At 44.8% G+C, this 9,681-nt stretch overlaps 1 pseudogene; it reads left to right on the top strand.

The window, feature by feature from the left end:
• Positions 1–994: 994 nt before the first annotated feature.
• LOC126476221 (5S ribosomal RNA) lies at positions 995–1,111 on the top strand (annotated as a pseudogene).
• The last annotated feature ends 8,570 nt before the right edge of the window (positions 1,112–9,681 follow it).

Below are 9,681 nucleotides of genomic sequence, written 5' to 3' on the forward strand. Positions count from 1 at the left end.
CTTCTTCCTTCCGGTCATCTAAAATCATATTCTGTGATCAGATTCTTCATTCGATTCAACATACCCTGTTTTTTTTTCAGTAATATTCAATATGCTATTCTTGCACCCTGAATTTTATTCCATTCCTGGCCCTGTCTTGTATTTCTGTCATTGCTGCTTCTACGTCTAGACCGGAAAGAAAAGGCGCAAGACTGTATCTGTACCTTACACACTTTTTATTCCAACTCTTCACTCATTGTTTTCCGTTCTCACTGTTCCCTCTTGGTTTTTGCACATCTTGTATATTACCCTTTTTCACTATAACTGACTTTTATGTTTTTCTAGGATTTTGGAAATTTGCCGCCATTTTGCATAGTCGAATAATTTTTCTATCCCGACAGGTTCCATGAACATGTCTTGTTTCTTTCTTACAGTCTGCTTCCATTATCAAGCGCAATATGAGAAATGCCTCCCAGATGCTTTCACGTTTCCTCTGGCCTAATTGATCTTCGTCTCTGAGAGATCCTCAATTTTCTTTTCCATTCTTCTGAAAAATTATTCTTGTGAACTATTGGAATTCATGGCCTTTTAAACTGACTGAGCGATGTGTTCGCATTTATCTGACCGCTCCGCTTCCCTGTTGTGAGTTTTGAATAGTTTATTTGCTATTACTAGGGGAAATTTATTGCAGGACTGAGCCTTTCTTCATTCTCTCTCCAACTACGATGCTCATATTCTCTTCCCCTCTTTCTTTCCTTCCACTACTACCGCGTTCCAATCACACATGATTTTTTACATTATCGTTCCCCTGTGCTTTTCGAACTTCCTTGTCGTTTCCTCAAACACATTCCATATATCTTCACGTTCTTCTTGTGACGGCGGCATTTATCCTTGAACTATTGTTGTCACTCTTTTGACAACGATTGTGATAAGAACAATCATATCACTCAACCGTTCACAGAAACTTACTTTCTGCCCTATATTTCTGTTCATAACGGATTCTATTCCTCTTATAGCCAACGGCCTTGCCGCAGTGGTAACACCGGTTCCCGTCAGATCACCGAAGTTAAGCACTGTCGAGCTGGGCGGCAGTTGGATGGGTGACCGTCCGGTCTGCCGGGCGCTGTTGGCAAGCGCGGTGCACTAACAAGGGGAAGGCCTCAGACACGGCCAACCGATTCGGCTCAGATCTGGCTGGTCACTTGTGTACAACCTAAAACGAAGGACTCTAAGATATTTTGGGTCAACACCGCGTTTTTGAGAAAATCACTCCTAAAGGTTATGACGAGCGATCGACTCGAAATTGGATGGATCGATAGATAATTGTAAATAGAGCATTTTTCATCATTAGGTATGGGGTCCGAAAACGCATACTTTTACAGAAATCGAGGAAAGAAACTTTTACAACTGCCGCTTCCCACATGGTAAACACTTTTCGGCGACAGCACCGATAGCGCAACGGCCAAGGTAACTGGCTGGAAATCTCGAAGAAACCTAGCGGATGTTGTTATTTTCGTTTGTATTTTTCCGTATCTCAATTGATAGGGATAGGAGGGTTAACAAGGTAAGTAAATCAATAAGGAATGATGATAATAAGGTAGGAAAATAAATTTTTCGTACCTCTTGGGATAGTAAGCAACTAAAATGTTACTCCAGGTCACTTTACAATGGCTCTTCCAGTCACTGTTACGTGTCCTCAGTTTTCTTCGAACAACTAGATGGATGGTACTTGTCATATAAACATTCGAAACAAATATACTCACGGCACCAAGAACATCTAATGAACGCAATCTTTCGACAGCTGCACTGTTCCTTCCGAAGAGTCGGCGGAAAACAAACTTGGTTCACATTAAAAAATGTGTCTTTTTCGGGAATTAATTTTGATGCGTACCACGCATACGATATCATTGCCTTGAAAAATCTGTGCTGAAAGTTGGTTATGAATTATACTGTGAATGGTTATTGCATCCGTGCGGTTGTGCAATTCCTGCTGGGTTTCCAGAAGCACACTGCAATTCTGAAGCCTAGAAATAGTTTTTAACCTGGCGATAGAAATAAACATCACACGGCTGCCACACAGGTGTGCAGTTTGGCGGTATTACTTTTACTGTGCACGTCGGCTGACCCTCGCCATCTATAAACATTTTGTCATATATTGTAGTATTAGTTTGTCCACTCCAGGAATCCAATGGAGTATTAGACAAAACTTGTTATCAGAAACGCATGGTTTTAAAACATTCTAAAGAAATGTTCTGTAAATCGCTTTCGTCAGTTTCCCGGGTTTGGAGCAACTAACGTAAACATTTTTCAACGAGTCGGATAAGCGATTGACCTCTTCTATAACCCGAGGACCAAATGTAACATTCGTTTCTAGTAAACACAGGAAAACTTTAGGCAACACTTTTCCGGAGGCTGTGATGGCATATTTCACCGTGTACGAATGTGTTAGTTTGTTTTTACTACCAACTGCGACAAGGGTTCGTTTTTCTCCATTACGCAATAGCGTGCGTCGAATGTTCACCCGATACTCGCATCCTGTTTGATCGGTGTTGATCACGTTATCACGATTAAAACCGGTCATCAGTGACGCCGTTTGCTTGCTGAAAAACTCCTATATTTTGTACCTCCTTATGAGAGACGTATTTAGTGACGTGCCGTTGACGAATCTTATACTCCGATTTGAAATTTCTTGCCCAAAATAATGATGCAGCAAACGTAAAATCCTTGTTGGCCGTATATTGAAGCTCTGCTCCTGCAGCCCACTCCTGAAGTATTCTCGTTATTACGTTCTCGTTACGACAACGAGATTCGACAAATCGTTAGTATGTCCACTTATTTATCGCCTGGTATTTGTCGTATCTTGTCCCTCCTTTAACGATATCACTTTCCCACAATTTCAAGTCATCCTTCCTTTTCGGGGTTGTTGTTGCTCCATTCTTTTGCAGTGTTTGTAAGTTCCAATTTGGATGATTCCTGGCTAGCGCTACCGCCTTTACTTTTACTTCAAGGGGTATAGCGTCGTAGTTCAATCGTTTAGTAACCGGTTCGTAATACTCATCAGGAACAGATGAAGCACATATTGCCAGTGATGTGGAGATTTCCAAAGTGTTATGGCCATTTTGCGATTCATTAGTCGGGATATCTTTCACTGAATCACCTTCTGCTGCATCTTCATGGTATAGTACTTCAGTATCAACAAAAGTCATTTCGTTCGCCAGCTCCAAAAATCGCTCAACGATAGCCGCTCCTATCAATCTGGCACGCCGAGAAACAGAACTGCCTGCTTCCGGTAGTGCATTGATAATACATCTCTCTTGCAACACTTTTACAAACCAAAACACAGCGTCGGTAACTTCCCGCTTGCCATCGTCTGTGACAGTCTCCCAACTATATATTACAGCGCTAGTCGAAGGGTGTACATCCTCCAGTATTCAGATTATGCACCTGAAAGATATGACACAACAAACAGTAACTAGCTACTACGGCATAAGCAGACGAGCTAATTATTACAAACTACATACAATACTCGTCATATGTTACTTACGGAAGAACACAGTATTCATTCGCAAAACGTATTTCATTCGGCGCACTAACGATGGAAAAATCACTACATATATCCGCGAGGTTCGCGGCAGCCTAATGACGGAAAACAACTCTTTCCGATTGACTTCTATAAGGCTCGTGCTGGACATCTTCACTCTTCCAGGTTCACAACTATGATATGACGAAGAGGCAACCTGGACAACATAACTCTCCCCGCGCGCATTATTCCCAGCCAGTTACCTTGGCCGTTGCGCTATTGGCGCTGTCGGCGGAAAGCGTTTACCATGAGAGTACAGAAGCGACAGTTGTAAAAGTTTCTTTCCTCGATTTCTGGAAAGTTTTGCGTTTGCGGACTCCATACCTGATGCTGAAAAATGCTCTATTTACAATTGTCTATCGATCCCTCCAATTTTGAGTCGATTGCTCGTCATAACCTTTAGGGGTGATTTTCTCAAAAACGCGGAGGCGTTGACCCAAAATATCTTACAGTCCTTCGTTTTAAGTTGTACACAAGCGACCTGCCAAATCTGAGCCGAATCGGTTGGCCGTGTGTGAGGCCTTCCCCTTGTCAGCCCTTGTGAGGCAAACTGAGGAGCTACTTGATTGAGAAGTAGCGGCTCCGGTCTCGAAAACCGACATACGGCCGGGAAAGCGGTGTCCTGACCACATGCCCCTCCATATCCGCATCCAGTGACGCCTGTGATCTGAGGATGACACGGCGGCCGGTCGATACCGCTGGGCCTTCCAAGGCCTGTTCAGACGGAGTTAAAAAAATTCTCTTACACAATTTTCTGCTGCTCTTGATATTTCTCTGCATTAGTGTCATCATAAGTACTTATATTCTTCTGATATCCACAGACCCCCATTTTACCTATATTGAGATCCCGCGTTTCTCTTTTCAGATTTTACATTTCGTACCATGTTCAACTTAATACATTCCACGCTCTAACTCGTGCAACTTTATCCTTTCGTTGGTTACTTCTTATAGGTCACCTCTTCGTTGGGATCCTAATGAGGAACTAACCCGGAATATTTTCACAGTTGAGAGATCATGAAGACCCTTTTTCACTTACAGGTCACATGGGATACACATATTCATTAAGTGAAAAAGGTTCTCACAACATTAGTCGTTGCTGATTCTTTCCCCCTACTGGGGTCACTATACCGCCCCAAGGGTAAGGAATTTCCCTAAGCCTCTTTAGATTCCTCCGCCCTCTTTGAAAAGACAGTTTGATTACCAAGTGCGAGTCCTTACGTCGAACATCTTAGTCATAATTTAAATCGTTCCTGAGACCAAACACGGGACCGAGAACGTTTTTGTTGTTAGTCAAAGACGCTACTTTTAGTCCACGAGGGAAGCTCGGACAACGACTATATTTTACCTTTGAAGTATGGCACGATATCGGAGATCATCACAGTGGTCTCTTGAGAACCGATACAAAGGTTACTAAAGGGAGTTTTCACGCCACCGTGGTTCGAAAAGAGAGAATTCTCCCTTTGAAGCTAGCTTCAGATGAAGGTAACCGCAGGAGAAAGTATTGGCCAAAATGCAGTCAGTTACACATGCAGTTCAGGGCCCTTTGCTATAGCCGTTCGATTTTTATGCTACTAACGAAAGCTTAGTTTGTGAGTAACAGTTTCTCACAGTGAAAACAGTTTTTCACTCATTATCGTTGAAGCCAGCAGCGGCGACACGTTCCAGCTTTTCCCTACTCTCACCTTAACTGCATGTCGAGGTCTCAGGCGGCGACAACTGAGCACGGAGGCGACCGCCGTCGTCCACTGTCAGATTTGCTCTTTCCTTTCGGCGCCAGTGTGTGATTCAGCTGCCCCTCCCGCTGTCGTATTATGCAACCAGAAATTGCGTAGTAAACAAAGGGCTAGGTTTTCACACCCTTGGTATGCGCAAAACATTAGTCCGACATAAAAAAATGAAACGGAACTTTTTGCAGGAAATTTAGTATAGTGATACTTTATACTGCGACATGTTTTCGCTAAAGGTAGTAGTTTCCGAGTTATTCAGAAAAAATGTACGTAAGTGAAAGTCAAACGCACCCCACCCCAAACTCCACTGTACAAACATTTGCGACTGCTCGAATTATTTCTCATATTCGACCAATTTTGGCTTTTGATTGACTGACCTTATTACGCAACTGGCTTAGTTCAACTCATACAAATTGTAAAATTGACGTTTGTGTAAATTTTACCTAAGTAGATTATGAATTTTAACAGAATAAAATAAACAATGAAATCGTTTTATTCGTCCGGCCTTCTGACTACATAACTGCTTGAATGGGTTAGGTTTGGATCGACTTGTTAACGTAATTAGTTTTAGAGTAACGTCTACAAAAGCTGGTTTGCTTTCATTGCCCTCATGGCACATTTAAATTAATAATGTTAACGAAGTAGTCGACTGTGGTAATGATATACTAGCCCAACCATGACAGACCAAAGAAGGCCGATATTGGGAATAGTTGGTGTAGTCGGAAAGTTTGGTACAGTGACGGGAGGGAGGGACGCTAACAGCATACCAGAAATCCTGATTGGTAAGGTACGAGTATCGGCTGGAGGTCACTTTTGTACGTTTGTACATAATAACTTGAAAACCGTGGCCTCCAGCCAAAACGTATCCTAGTACCAAATTTAACTACATTAAATTTCCCACAAAAAGGTAATGCTCATCTTTCTCTGTAGGACTAATAACTCACGTGTAGGGAGCGAGAGGAATGCTAGGTATGTCACTGCGGGTTGGATAAAGAGACAGAGGTAGGGGGGGGGGGGGGGGTCAGCTGAATAACCGTGTGTATCCTCATTGGTCGCGTTTATATTCATTTCTGTTTATATTCATCACCACATCATTGAAGTGGCTAGTGGTGAAGAACCACTTCTGTGCAAGGCTGGTTTGGCAAGGGGAGTCGTGGCGAGTGTGCAGGTCATTATTATCTCAGGAAAACAGTATCAGTAATTTCAAATATTTCGTTAAGATTTGTGCTACTACACTGGTAGCGGTGCGGTGTGGGATCACGCCCCCGTTTTGCGCACGGCGTGAAGGACTCGTGTTACACTCTAGTAGCCTGCTGTTGGCCAGGAATGCGTGACATCTGCGTTCTGTAATGCTGACACCCAAGATGCTCACTCAGCGTGTCTGATTGCGGAAGCCGCGCAGCGGCGTGTAGGTGTACCGCCATACTTGCGGGGAATGACAGCCACTGAGAGCCACTGAGCAGTGGCGGTTGGCTCCAGAGCCCGGAACCAGCGTAGGCGCGCGAGCGGCTGTGCTGTCGCAATCACGGTATGTTGCCTCTCGAAGTATGGCTGCTGCTGGAGTGAGCCTGAAAGCAGCTGAGTGGTTGGATGTATACCAGATAAAGGAAGGAGGACTTATTCCCTGAAGATGGTCCGACAGTGGTGGAGGCACAGGCCCAATGGTGTCTTGCAGGAAACCTCGATAGGGCAACCAGAGGTGTGACTAATCATCTTAGGAGCCCGCCCGGTTGGCCGTTCGGTCTAACGCACGGCTTTCCGGGCGGCAAGGAGCGCCTGGTCCCCGGCACGAATCCGCCCGGTGGATTTGTGTCGATGTCCGGTGAACCGGCCAGTTTGTGGATAGTTTTTAGGCGGTTTTCCATCTACCTCGGCGAATTCGGGCAGGTTCCCCTTATTCTGCCTCAGTTACGCTATGTCGGCGAATGCTGCGCAAACAAGTTCTCCACGTACGCGTACACCACTATTACTTAACCACGCAAAGATAGGGGTTACACTCGTCTGTTGTGAGACGTTCCCTGGGGTGGGGGGGGGGGGGGCACCGGGGGTCGAACCGCACAATAACCCTGGGTTCGATGTGGGGCGCCGGAAGGGTGAAGTGGATTGCGGTAGTCGTCGTGGGGTTGTGGACCACTGCGGCTGCGGCGGGGACGGAGCCTCTCCGTCGTTTCTAGATCCCTGGTTAACATACAATACAATACATACAATCATCTTAGGGATTAAGGAAACGCTTCAGCTGTTTTTAATCCTTTTATTATCAGATCACAACTAGTTTCAAGGCAGTGAAAACCACCACAAGTCATGAAAGCTAATCTGGCTGAAATAGTATTTCACAGTGCGCGACTATGTCCCATGTTCCGTCAATGCATGTAGAATGGAGTTGTGGGTTCACATTTCGGACCTGGTTCCCTACGACCAGCTGATTTAGGTTCATTGAAGAACCACCATTTAGCGGTTCATTAGTTTGGCCAGACAACGATTGTTGGGTTCCATGTTACAGGCTACTAAGCTCTTAAGACTTAATTAATTCCCAAAATAAATCCGTTAAACGTCGGTTACACGATAAATCAGTCAAATATAAAGGCCGTAAATTCAACTAAATACCTAGGAATTACAATTACGAACAACTTAAATTGGAAGGAACACACAGAAAATATTGTGGGGAAGGCTAACCGAAGACTGCGTTTCATTGGCAGGACACTTAGAAAATGTAACAGATCTACTAAGGTGACTGCCTGCCCTACACTTGTCCGTCCTCTTTTTAGAATATTGCTGCGCGGTTTGGGATCCTTACCAGACAGGACTGACTGAGTACATCGAAAAAGTTCAAAGAAGCGCAGCACGTTTTGTATTATCGCGAAATATGGGAGAGAGTGTAACTGAAACGATACAGGATTTGGGCTGGACATGGTTAAAAGAAAGGCGTTTTTCGTTTCGACGAAATCTTCTCACAAAATTTCAAATTTCTCCTCCAAATGCGAAAATATTTTGTTGACAGCGACATACATAGCGAGAAACGATCGCCACGTTAAAATAAGGGAAATCAGAGCTCGTACGGAAAGATATAGGTGTTCGTTCTTTCCGCGCGCTATGCGGGATTAGAATAATAGACATTTGTGAAGGTGGTTCGATGAACCCTCTGCCAGGCACTTAAATGCGATTTGCAGAGCATCCATGTACATGTAGATGTAGATGTCGATGAATTACATGTCACCTGAGGATGTGGTTTCCAGTGCCGCGAAACCGGTTCTGATCTGATAATAAAAAGTTAAAAACAGCTGAAGCGGCTTGTTAATCCCCGAGATAGCTAATGGTGTCTGCCTGTTGCCTCATAATACTCTGGCACGTGGCATAGTCTTCTCGTCGTAGCAGGTGGTGCCAGTCTACAAATACGTCTCCTACAATTGATGGGTATTTGTACAGGTCAGAAGCTCATTTGTTGCGCCAATGTACAGCTTCCAGCCACATACGGAAAAAAAAATCCGTGGCACGACGATGTGGAAACAGCCTGTCCTGCCCTGCAAAAGAACCGTCTTGGCGCTGGAACGTTAGGATTATAGTGCTTGGCTTACATTGTGTTGCAATGTTACTGCAAGTGGCGCGCTGACGCCTCATTTCCGGCTAGCTCCTTACGGTTTCTTCAAATGCTGTGGCTGAGCTGCCATTTCTCACAGTTACGGGGAAAAAAATGTATTCCTACAGTGTCCAAAGACTGTTCATAGTTGAATTTTCGAGAACATACCGTCACCGAAGAGTCAAGCAGTATATTGCTCCCTCCTACGTATATCTCGCGAAGAGACCATGAGGATAAAATCAGAGAGATTAGAGCCCACACAGACGCATACCGACAATCCTTCTTTCCACGAACAATACGAGACTGGAATAGAAGGGAGAACCGATAGAGGTACTAAAGGTACCCTCCGCCACACACCGTCAGGTAGCTTGCGGAGTATGGATGTAGATGAAGAAGTAGATGTAGATAGTACAAATGATCATTTACCGCCCCAGAAATCTTGCGAGACGATCATGCGCCAAAAAGAAAGAAATAGGCAGCAATATTTCTGCACGTACTTATCGATTTCTCCCCCCCCCCCCCCCCCCCCCCGGTTGGCACCATTTGCGGAAGAAGTTACGCATCCTCACAGCGAGAGGGCGCGCTCCGTGGTCTGGAATAATTTTAGGTGCGCAAGCGCGGAAAGGGGGTTTTGTTTTGACTTTCGGTAAGAGAGTGGAGTGTACGCTGGTCAGTGAAGGAAGCCTGTGCTTATCGGAGCTATTTGTGCTGGTTTCCACGCACCCATGACGGACAGGCAGCGGGGCAGGCGGTGTTTTAATAGCCGCTGACTGGAAAGTACACACGAGACTGCAGCATGCTGTTGCTGACCCAATGGGTCT

Source organism: Schistocerca serialis, chromosome 4 (genome assembly GCF_023864345.2).
Source record: "Schistocerca serialis cubense isolate TAMUIC-IGC-003099 chromosome 4, iqSchSeri2.2, whole genome shotgun sequence".
Taxonomy (NCBI): Eukaryota; Metazoa; Arthropoda; class Insecta; order Orthoptera; family Acrididae; genus Schistocerca; species Schistocerca serialis.